Source organism: Mastomys coucha, unplaced genomic scaffold (assembly GCF_008632895.1).
Source record: "Mastomys coucha isolate ucsf_1 unplaced genomic scaffold, UCSF_Mcou_1 pScaffold5, whole genome shotgun sequence".
In the NCBI taxonomy this organism is placed as follows: Eukaryota; Metazoa; Chordata; class Mammalia; order Rodentia; family Muridae; genus Mastomys; species Mastomys coucha.
In genome coordinates this window covers 15517739-15530238 of record NW_022196911.1, presented here as the reverse complement: position 1 = coordinate 15530238, position 12500 = coordinate 15517739, and the positions used below count along the sequence as shown (strand labels likewise).

At 41.8% G+C, this 12500-nt stretch overlaps 1 pseudogene; it reads right to left on the bottom strand.

Annotated features, from left to right (window-relative positions):
- Nucleotides 1-12064: 12064 nt before the first annotated feature.
- Nucleotides 12065-12500, bottom strand: part of LOC116077330 — a 2910-nt pseudogene continuing 2474 nt past the window's right edge.

Genomic DNA, 12500 nt, shown 5'->3' with positions numbered 1-12500 from the left:
GCCATCCAGAAAATACCCTTCTCTTTTGCTCCTTTTCTTTTTTACCTTGGACTTTTCAGCCCATCAAATCAATCACCTAAACACAATGGCTCTATTGAGTAGGACTTGTCACCTCTTGTCTTAGCTTGCTGGAATAGGACCTCATTGTTGAGTGGGGACATCAGGAGACTTAATTAAAGCACAGCATGCTTAAAATTATAAGCACATGATTTCGCATACTCCAAGAGTTTTTCTCCTGTCACATGACTTTCTACCTGGTCTTTCAAAGTGTCCTCTCCTTGTAACTTTGTTTCTTCTCTCAAACACTGCCTTTAAAAATCATTTCCACCCTCTTCTGGAGAGCAGTAGGACCAATGGGCCATCTCTGCCACCTCTATGTGTAGTGATGAGTTAGTTAACCTGCCCCTATGTGTGCACTGTACCCACCCTAGAGCTCTCTGGGTTCTCGAATGAAAGACACAGACATACAATTTTGATATGTCTTGGCTAGCTCAGTGGCTGGGCACTCCTAATCTTCCCTGTGGCTAGCATATATTTCCCTCCAGTACTCTTGGCTTAATACTTTTTAATTTTATGTTTTATCTTGCTGTTCTGTTACCTTCTAGGCAACTCCACCATAGGGCTTTTTTTCCCCTTCCATGTACATTTTGGGTGACTTTTCTTCTGTAGCTCCTAAACCCAATCCCTCTGCCTCCAAGTCATCACAAATCTGCCTCCTTCTCTCTCTCATATCTGTCCCAAGCCTGGGAAACCAAAAAGTCCCGCCTCTGTTTGTTCTGCCCAACCACTGGTTGTTCATATCTTTATTTATCAATTGGAACCAACTGGGGGGAGGGTATCTCAGTACCTTATGTGTAAACACTTGTGTAAGTAGTTTTAAGGACCAAAATTAACATTATAGCACAAGCAGCATAAGGCCAAACCCACTTCATTTCCCTGCTTTGTCCAATTAAAAAGGCTCTTTTCTCTCAGACATAAATTGAGCACAACCATAACAATTATGTAAATTATAAAAGTATGATATACATATCTGTTAACTAGATAAAGTACTCTGCCATCCTAACTTAAAGAGCTTATAATTCTATATTTGAATTATGTTCTGATTTTAGCCTGTATCACCATTTAAAAACTATCCTTTAAAATCTATATCATCTCTCTCAGAGCTAAACAACTTGAGTTTGATTATGAAACTATAACTGGTCTTTAACCCTGTCAGAAATCTGAGAATGAATTATTACCTGAATATATAAGATGTACAAAAACATAGCTTTCAAAACTTAAATTATAGGGACAGCTGACTATCTGGACAGCCCCTAATCTCTTATAACATTGGAGCATCTGTATTCAGCCTTCTGGCCCAGAACCATTTGATAGACCTTGAAATGAAGCAGGAATTATGAAGGACCAGTTTGCTTTGTCTTGGCAGAGCCAAGCTGTCAACTATACTGCATTAGGTAACCTTTCTTGGACAGTATTTTTTGTCTGTAGATGAATAAGGCAATTTTTGTCCAGTGGCTACTTGTCATAATCAGCACAACTCTATAGGGAAGATTTGATGCTCAAATTCTTCTTTGAAGGAGATTGGGAAGCTGTCACGAGCAGACATTATCTGGTTGTCAAATGATCCTTTAATAATGAAAGAACATTTAATGTTATATTCTGTGTATTTCTGATGTTTTTGAAGTCTATCTATCTATGCAAAGTATATCTGAACTGTTAAACCTGCTACCTATATCTGAACTGCTAACTACTCCTAGCCATTTCTATTTGACTAAATTGAAAATGCTTTATTATAATTAAATCAGAATCTAATATAACCACGAGTTTACTATCTGGCCCTTAACTTGTATTACTTAATCATCTTAAACAGTTTGTAATAGCAGCTATTAGAAGGATTGGGTCCAAACCTTGAATTCATAAATGAGTTGTATGAGCATAATACCTATCTAAGCATAACAATATTAATTTCAAATTTTGCATCAATATATAGATTTATATCAATGAAAACCTTAATTTTATATCAATATATAAATTTTGTACCAATGTAAGAATATTATAACTTTGATTTTATATCAATTATAAAGATTTATATCAATGTAAGATTATGGCTATACAATATTTCGTTCAAGAATAAAATTAGTAATCTATCCCATCTATTTCCTTCCCTTTTCAAACTTATGGCCATTTCTAAATTATCCCTTAAAATGACAACCTGTCTATAACTTATAAAATAACCATAACCAGACACCCAAACCCATTCCTGCTGAATAGGGGTGGTGAAAATTCTGTGAAGAGACACCATGGCCAAGGCAACTCGTATAAAGGGCAACATTTATTTGTGCCTGGCTTACAATTTCAGAGGTTCAGTCCATTATCATCATGGCAGGAAGCATGGCAGCATGCAGGCAGATATGGTTCTAGAGGAGCCAAGAGTACCGTATCTTGATGTGAAGACAATCAGGAGAAGACTGGTTCCACACTAGGAGGATCTTGAGCATAATAGGCCTTGTAGCCCACCCACACAGAAACAAGGCCACACCTCCTACAATAAGGCCAAACTTCCTAATAGTGCCATTCTTTATGGCCAAGTATCCAAACACATGAATATATGGGGACCAAACCTATCCAAACCACCACATTAACTTAAATCTAACCCTAATTATTCAGGGAACTAAAGGCCTTAAGCATCAGCAGACTCCTAGTCTGTATCTCTATCCTTGTTTTTATTTCTTCTCTGCCCCAAAGACCTGTAAAAATCTGTTGTTCACAAGGACATCCAGTTAAATGACCCAGGCTACTATGAGGCACTAGCTGGCATTTGTTTTGAATGTGTGGTCAGAGAATGTTTCAGAGTTGCCCACAAATAGAGACTATGACTTAAAAATGGAAATTAGATTCCCTGGGCAGAGTGACAATATAGGAAAGGCCACAGGAAGAGGTTAATGCTCTAGCAAGCTTGGACACCCTGAAGGTCTTCATGGTAGCTTTAGACAAAGAGTTTTAGTCTGCGTTGTCAGGCTGGACAAATCCATGTTCTTGATCACCCCAGGAGTGGACCTGAGGCTCTCTCCTGGCTTGTTGTGAATTCTTCTTTCCTCCGTAGTTTATGGTCAGAACGCTTTGAATGTGCAGGCCAGACATGAGTTCTGCCTGTTTGCCGTTACTGCAGCATTACTATGTGCCAGGACCTTGCCAAGGCATATTCTCATTTGTAAGGGGGATCAATGCAGAGTAAATGAATACTCTGTGTCAACAATTTAGTACTTATATACAAATTTAGAATATCCAAGAATCACTGAATACTTGATATATTACTACTGTGAACATTAAATCCTTTTAAAGGAAATCATAATTATTATTATTATTTTTTAAGTTCACCCTGTTCAGTCTGGTCTGGAACTTCCTGTTCAGCACTTCACTGTGTGGCCTTTCACTGTATTCAAAACAGTTGGGTAGTTTTAGAGCCTTAAAGTGTGGCATGCACATGTAGAACACAGAATATCCGGGCAACAACAGCTTCTTCTTTATGTTACTCTGAGGCTTTCAGGGGTTCAAAACCTCCCCACCCCACAGGGAGGGTGGCATTCAGGTGTGAGGCTTCCCCTGAACTCAGAGGCCAGAACAGGAGACCCCAATGCCCTTGATTCTTCTCTGTTCACTATGTGACTAAAGATAGCATTAGAATTAGAAATAGCTTTGGGAGGAAGGACAGACGCCAGCCCTGAAAGTCCCCAGAAGCAGTGGATGTGCCTGGAGTAGACAGGAAGGTGACAGCTTGGGAGGCTGAGTGCATCATCAGTCAAGCTGCATCCTGTCAACAGAAGGTGTCTGAAAAATAGATACATGAATAATGATATTCATACGCACTTGTTACAATGTTCAATACCTGCAACAAAATCCGGAGAAGACCAATGCATCCTGTGTAACATTTTAAGAGAAAATGCAAGAAGGGACAGCAGTACTGCCAAAGCCATTTCTGTCTGGACATGTTTGTGCCAGCACCCTGTGGGCTATCCCAAGCCCTCAAGCTTCCTGGGATAGAACCCTGCTCAATCAGAACCGCCTGCTTGTGAGCCTAATTGAATGTCCCAGTGCATAGGGAAGGGCTAATGGCATGGATCAATCACATAATATCTTGGATTACAGACAGACAAACAGCCAAGCTCGGCAGCATGGCGGCGAGGACGGCACCGTGGGAACAGGCAGGGCAGACAATGCGGGGATTGACAATGTGCAGGGGAAGGCCACCTTTGGGAGAAACCGTATCTCACAGCATGGTGGGGAAAGTGAGAAATAGTGGCAGATGCTGCCAGACCATGAGCAACAGATGCCTTCTGCTGGGGCCAGCCAGCCAACCAGCGAGCTGGTGCTGAGCAGGGAGCATTTCCTCCCCACCCCCACCCTTTGTCAGAGGAGGCAGCAGATACAGGCATTGCAGAGGAATTAAGCCAGCAGATGGTGGCAGCAGGGTTTGATGAGGTCAGGGTTAGGTGTAGGCATTAATCACTGTTCCTCAGGGAACTGGGTGTCCTGTGCTGCGTTAAGCTGACCACCTCCTCTGCCTTTTACTGTGACCCCTTCCAGAGGATGCCTGCACTCTCTTTCAACGATTGACCCTTAAATCAGCTTTCGGAGGCCTCATCCGATTTAGCAGAATCTAAAAAGAACATATGTTGAATATTTTGTTAATTCGGTTTGCGTTTAAATAATTGATGCCGCTCAATGCCAAATGTGAAGTTTTAAAAGCCCTGCATGCTGGTTTTGATATGTTATCTATCATCTTATTGTACAGAGTCGGCTGTTTTCAACACAGGATGGCCGCTCAGAAGCCCTGGCAATTTTTATGTCCATGGTTTTATGAAGGGCATCAGCTCGGTGTCCCTGTTTATGTCACTATGTGCGCCTGGAGGAAGTTCTTATAAAATGCAGATTCCTACCCGAAAGGTAGAAACAAATGGCAGAATCTAATTCTTCATGACCTTCTGGGGATAGAGATTCTCTGCTGGGGATTTTCTTCTGGGGATGCTTTATTGCAGTAGCAGGTGCAGAGTTTTGTGGGGAGGACCACAAACATGGCAAGACGCCATAGGTCTTCATGTGTGCATATGTCTGGGTGTGGCTGGACTAGTGTCTAGTGTGTATGTATGTGAGCAGTTGAGGTCCTTCTGGATGTGTGTTGGGTGAAAACACATGGACATGTCCAGTGATGGATGTTATAAAAAATAAAGCTGTTTTTAAATTAAATATTTTTTACATTTGTCTATTTGGGGTAAGGAGGAGAGAGAGCACTTGTGTCATGCTGTACACTTAGAGGCCAGGGACCAATTTGTGTGACTCCATTCTCCCCTTTTACATGTGGTTCCGGGGACTGAGCTCAGGTTTTTAGCTTGGCAGCAAGCGCCTTTGTTTGTTGAGCCATCCTACTGGCCCCAAACTGTTTTAAATGGTTTCCAACATGAACTCAGAGATTCTCCGAAGTTTGTTTTGCTTCTAGGACTTGAACAATAAAATGTGAAACAGGAGCAATGTATCTTTCATGTTTCAAGGCTCCTTCTCAAAAGTGGGGTAGTTTACAGAAAACATTGTAGGCTCTGAGGTAGCCTGGCTTGAGAGGTAGCTTCTGCATGGCGGGCTTGGCTCTAAGCACGAAGCCCTAGGCTTGTTGCAGAAGGGCACATGCCAAGGATCTCAGTCCCAGAGGGCAAGGGGGCCTTGGAGTTTTTGATTTCTTCTTGAGGTGAGAAAAAGCTGTCACTAGTTTTACACTTATACATGAAACTTAACTGATTGTTCTAACTCTGAAATAATAGCTGCTCATGACAATTTGGAAGTAGAGACAAGTAGAAAAGTGAAAAATTTCATCTGTGGGTCTGTTCCTATACATATGGCTATTCTTTTTAGAGAGCTGTAAATTATGCTTTGTATGTCACTTTATATCTTGCTGCTATTTGCATAGCTGTGGGCACCTTTCTCTGTTCTGTAAACATTGGCTTGTAATAGTCGATTGATTTGATAGATTTTGTAACATAACTTTTTTTCTCCTTCTTAATAGTAACTAAATATTTGAAATGCTATAATGCTCTGACAGTTAATGCTGGGGTGAACTTGTTTTGAAGAAAATATTCTGGCATCACATTTATTTCCTTAAGCAAATTTTTAGAGGTAGAACAATAGATGACATGTAGAGAAGGGAATGTAGTTTCCACTTCTGTTCAGAGAAGGGACACACACCCCGGGCAGACAGACTGGAACTGTATGGGACTGAAGGAGGAGAACCAGCAAGTTTATTGACAGTTAAGGAGACTTAAGAGTCTGTTATGCATAGGTATATTATGCAAGTCCTTGAAAAATCAGGTCTCCTTGTTTTGTTTGTTTGTTTTTGTTTTGAGACGGGATCTCACAGAGCTCTGTCTCTGCCTCTTATGTGATGAGATTAAAGGTGTGTGACATCATGGCCAGCTTATTCTTTTTTTTTTTTTTTCTCGAGACAGGGTTTCTCAGTAAAGCCCTGGCTGTCCTGGAACTCACTCTGTAGACCAGGCTGGCCTCAAACTCAGAAATCCGTCTGCCTCTGCCTCCCAAGTGCTGGGATTAAAGGCGTGTGCCACCACTGCCCGGCGCTTATTCTGTTTTTTAAGGAATTTTAAAACTGACAAGTAGAAAATTCCTGCCCCAGAAATTTCCATATTATAGGAATACATTTTCAACCAGGGATAGGCTATTATGCAATGAAACTAGCATTTAATTTACTAAGTGATGCTCCCTGTCATTGGACACTCTTTAAATATGGTTTTATAATGCCTACTGAATGTTCAATTGCATCAATATCCTAAAATATACTTAACTAGCTGTCTCAGTTAGGGTTTTACTGCTGTGAACAGACACCACAACCAAGGCAGCTCTTATAAGGACAACATTTAATTGGAGCTGGCTTACAGATTCAGAGGTTCAGTCCATTATCATCAAGGCGGGAGCATGGCAGCATCCAGGCAGGCACAGTGCAGGCGGAGCTGAGAGTTCTACATCTTCATCTGAAGGCTGCTAGTGGAAGACTGACTTCCAGGCAGCCAGGGTGAGGGTCTTAAGCCCAAATCACAGTGACACACCTACTCCAACAAGGCCACACCTTTTTATTAGTGCCACTCCATGGGCCAAGCATGTACAAACCATGACACTAGCTGTGTTAGTTTTCAATGCCATGACAAAATACTTGAGCAAATTGACTTGAAGAAGGAAAGATTTACTTTGGCCCAAAGATTCAGAGGTCTCAGTGCCTGGTGGCTTGGTCTCTTGTATGGGGGTAGACTGTAGAATAAAGCTGCTAACCCAATGCTGGCCAGGGAGAAGAGGGAGAGAAGGGAGAGAGGGGGGAGGTGGGAAGAGAGGGAGGCAGGCATGCCCAGTCACCCTCATGACTGGTTTGTTCCAACCAGTCCTGGTTTCCTCCACTTCCTAGTAGTGACATCACAGGTCACATCAAGATCTATCAAGGATTAATCCAAGGATTCAGTCACAGTCCAGCTAAAGCCACCATCTAGGCAAACCTGACTGTCGTCTGTTTTTGTCAGTTTTTCTGAGCACCTGCTTCATTGAGAAGGTCTTTTTCTCTGCATGCCCAGCCTGTGTGCGCTTCTCCTCGGCGTCAGTCAACAGCTTTCTTCACCTGCTGACTCTATCTCCCTGTGCCGCTGTGACGCTTCAGATTTTTCTGCCTTTTAATTTTTTTTTTTAAGATTTATTTATTTATTTTATGTATAAGAGTACACTGTAGCTGTCTTCAGGCACACCAGAAGAGGGCAACGAATCCTATTACAGATGGTTGTGAGCCACCATGTGGTTGCTGGGAATTGAACTCAGGACCTCTGGAAGAACAGTCAGTGCCCTTAACCACTGAGCCATCTCTTCATCCCTGCCTTTTAATTCTTTAACTGACCAAGAAAATGAACGTAATCCAGACTCCTAGATTGTATCCCCTTGGAGGCTCATCCAGAGTTCCTTTTGAGGATTCCAGACTCATCATGGTATGGAATCAGGTCAAACCTAAAACAACAGGAAGGCATGTCTATTTCTGCAGGCATCCTTCTCCCATTCTAGAACTGGGCTGGTAAGTTGATTTTCTTCTGACAAGGAAGGTACACTCAGACCTCCTAACTCTGTCTCTACACCCTAGGAAGCCAGTTAAAATGTTTGGTAACCAGAGTTATCTTAGTTATGGTTTTTACTGCTGTGAACAGACACCATGACCAAGGCAACTCTTTTATTATTATTATTATTAGATAGTTTCTTTATTTACATTTCAAATGATATTTCATTTCCCAGTTTTCCCTCCAGAAAAAACAAACAAACAAACAAACAAAAAACCCAACTCCCTCCTGTCCCCCGCCCCCTCTCCCCCTGCTCACCAACCCACCCTCTCTTGCTTCCTGGCCCTGGCATTCCCCACTACATGGGGGCATAGAGCCTTCACAGGACCAAGGGCCTCTCTTCCCATTGATGACCGACTAGGCCATCCTCTGCTGTACATATGCTGCTGGAGCCATGAGTCCCACCATGTGTACTCTTTGGTTGGTGGTCTAGTCCCTGGGAGCCAAGACAACTCTTATAAGGACAACATTTAATTGGGGCTAGCTTACAGGTTCAGAGGTTCAGTCCATTGTTATCAAGGTGAGAACATGGCGGCATCCAGGCAGGCATTGTACAGGAGGAGCTTAGAGTTCTACATCTTCATCTGAAGGCTGCTAGCTGAATACTGGCTTCCAGGCAACTAGGATGGGGATATTAAAGCCCACACCCACAGTGCCACACCTACTCCAACAAGGCAACACCTTCTAATAGTGCCACTCCCTGGGCCAAGCATGAACAAACCATCACAAGGGCTGTAAACAACTAACCCCATACTATTAACCTAAGCTCGACAGTATCACCTCACTCTGGGTACAACCTGATCAGGTGCCTGAAGGAGAGACAACTTTAAGGAAGTTTTAAAAGTTACCTTTCTGCCTGGAGACAGACAGACCTGTTTCCTGTGTCTTCATTATATAGTTCCTCTGAGTTGAGACTGAAATTCCTTCAGCTGGTGTCTTTATTTTGCTAACTGGGGCCTACTATAGATGCTGCTTTCTCGTTTACCCATGGATAAAGTGTCTGCTCAAAGAAAAGAATATAGTCCATATCTCATCAGTGGAATAGGTGAATCCCACAGGGGCTCATGTCTGATAGAAGCTGAGGCTCACATTGAGAAAAAAAGCAACCACAAGGCTTGTTGCCATCTTTGCGCTGGTGACTTCATTAAGATGGAGGCAGCCGTGTTCCTTTGCCACCATCTTGGTTAATGTGAATCACATGACACAAAGCAAAATGGCAGTACCCACCAAACTTCTTAGTCTTAGTAGGCTATCTGGTTATCCCTGCATCTTTTCTTTTCCTTTCTTTTTTATTAGACTGAGACATCACTAGATCTCCCAGATGGGTTTTTATTTTCCTTAATGTTCTGCTTTGTTTTAATTTGACCCTTTCAGTTCCAGTAGCAAGGATTAACAACAACAACAACAACAATAACAACAACAACAACAACAACAAAATGGCCCAATATGATCCTCTTTTGAGTTCTTTAAAGCTTTCTATTATTCTGCTTTGTTTCCTATGGTTATTATCCTAGATTAAAAGGACTAAGACCCAATTTACATATTTTAATTTGTAAAAAACCCTCCTGATTTATATAATATTATTTAAATTTTAAAAAGTTAGGAGTGAAAAAATATATCTACAGCTTAAAAATTTTACAAAATGGGTAAGAGATCAGGGGGGACCCTAAGGCAGAGTGACTGATACTCTTTTTGTTCAGGCTACTACTTGAGTTACTGAGGTCCTACTGTCCTGTTGCAGAATATAGGGGTGGCTTAAGTGTATATCACAAGAAAACAGGTCATTATTTAGATCTGGGGATAGGGGGTGGGTTCTATCTCTCAGAGTCTACATCCTCTTAACCTTGATCCATCTGTCCTAGAGAGGAGGTTAGGAATCAACTAGCAAGCTCACCACCTCAGTCTGTCCTAGAGAGAAGATTTGAAGGGAGCTCAGGTCTGCCTCTCAATGACACACCAAGATGCAAGTGAAAACTGGTGGGGACTGGAATTACAGGCACGGGGAAGAGCAAACCCAGTCCTGGGGCTTTTGGGTCCTGCCAACCACCCCTTGGGGTTTGGAGTCACTCCCTTCAGATGCTGAGTTGAGAGACTGGAAGAGGATTAGGTGAACCTTCATCCGTCACTCCAAATCTTGTTTTTGCTTTATAGATTCCTTCAGGTTCCTCCCTGGCTCACCTCCTAGACAACTGGAGCAGGTTAGACCCTCAGGTGCCTAGGAAGAGAGGCTTAATCTCTGTCTCAACCCCCTCATGGTCTAAATATCCTCTAGGAAAAAAAAGTGGCCCCTAGGAGAAACTCTTAATTATAAATACCACCTTCCAATTAGAGTTATTCTGTAAACGAGAGAAAGTCTCCCCAAATCCCCTATGCCTAGTTTTTCTTTTAACTGTGGGATCATCCAAATCCTGCTAACTGCTTACCAGCTGTAGTAGCTTTGGTGTGTTTATCCAAATTTATTTTAAAGATGCTTAATTTCTGCTCAAGCATCACCTAACCATTATAGGTTAATTAAAAACAATAAACTGGTGCAGCTGACCCTCTGGGTGTTCAATAACCATATTCGGAGGCTTTTGCTGATATGGTCAGAGGAATTAAAAGGGAGAATATTTTTCCCCCTGTCCCAGAGAACTGTGGGGCATCTCTGAATGTCCTGTAAACTCTGGGAAGTCATCTGTTCTCTTGTTCAGGGAGGCCATGGAGATGCTACTGAGTGTGTGCTAATCAGCCTCCAGCCTGTAAAAGGGAGGGTCAATAAAGAGGAACAATTTCTCCACACTTCCAAATACAGCAACGTTCAAGCAAAGCCTTGACTTGTCCTCACACAGATGGATTAACCAGAAAAAGAAGCTACAGGAGCCAGAGAAGGTTCTCTCAAGTCCAACTTCCTGCCATTAGCATTACCCCTGAGGCCCAGATCTCCAATTGCCCTTGACAGAAAAAAGAGAGTTATTAATTTTGAGGCCTACATGGTCTTCAGTGCCCCAAAGGAAAGTGTAGCCTTGGTTAGTATGGGTAACAACATTGTTTCTTTAATAGTCCTCATTTGGTACTTAACCAGATGATATGTTATTTGGACAACTATTTCCCACCAATGACTCTTTTCCAGATAACACTGTTTCTAGAAGAGCTTTTCTTACGGTTGTAACATGATATCCTGTGTCCAAACTAATCATGTTCCCCAACTAAAGGAGATTGCCAGATACTCTGTTGTCTGACTTATATGATGCCAGTGTGTACAAATGAAACCTGGTTTTTACTTAGTTTTGGCTCTTATTGTCCACCTCCACTGGACATCACAGCTGGTACAAGGGCAGAGATACCTTTTACTGGAAAAGTATTGTCAATAGGCCTTCTACGAGGTCCTGATAAAATGTTTCTGGCATACATTTCAGCCAGTTATAAAATTATGCTTTACTTTACTAAACAAAATGCCATGATATCAAAACATTTTCCTCATTAACTTTGTCTCTTAATGTTCCCCATGGGGTTACAAGAGAAGAAACCCAATGGCTAGCTTCTAAACTTAAATTGGCAGACAAAAAGACCCCTTGATCTCTTATATTTTTGGTTGTGAGCCTAGCCTTTAACAGCTGAGCCATCTCTCCAGCCCTCCCTTGATCTCTTAAATCAGATGAATGGCCTACTCCACTGTGTAGACCTTATGGTAGACAATAGCAACAAAGAGATTATGGGGCTCATAGATACCTATGACAAAGTCTTATGTGATATAGATGACACTCCACTTTTTTTTTTTTTTTAAGTCGGGCAGTGTCTTATTTTCCTTTACAATTGAATAAATACTTCTTGATGACTGCACATGGGGTAAGGCTACTTGGTAGTTCAGAAAGGTCACAGCAGTGGTGTTTTCCTGACTGTAGTCTTCAGTAGTGAGTGGAACGACTTGTATGACGTCACTGTCAAACCAGCAAGACATTTATGGCATTTATGCAGCCATCGTTTTTCAGGATTGTTGGTAACTTGGGCATACTTTCCCCAAATCACCTTGCCTCCTTGTGTCAAGAGACCCAGCTCGCTCACATTCACTCCAATAACTGTGCCTTTGGTGATCACACCCAGGGTTGTATATAATGGGGAGGATGGATTCTTTTTCACACCAAGTATAAGCAGGCAAAAGGTAGCTTTCAGCTCAGGGTGTGTCATATGGGCTTTTTTGAAACGTAGACCCATTGGCCTAATGAACCTTTCATATTTAGGTGGTTTTCTTGTAAAGCCATCACCAACAAAGCAGACTTTAGTAACCATTCTCTTCTATGCCTTCTTTTTTCTTTTTTCTGTTTGAATAACTTTCTTTCTTTCTTTCTTTTTTTTTTTTTAAAAAAAAATTTATTTACT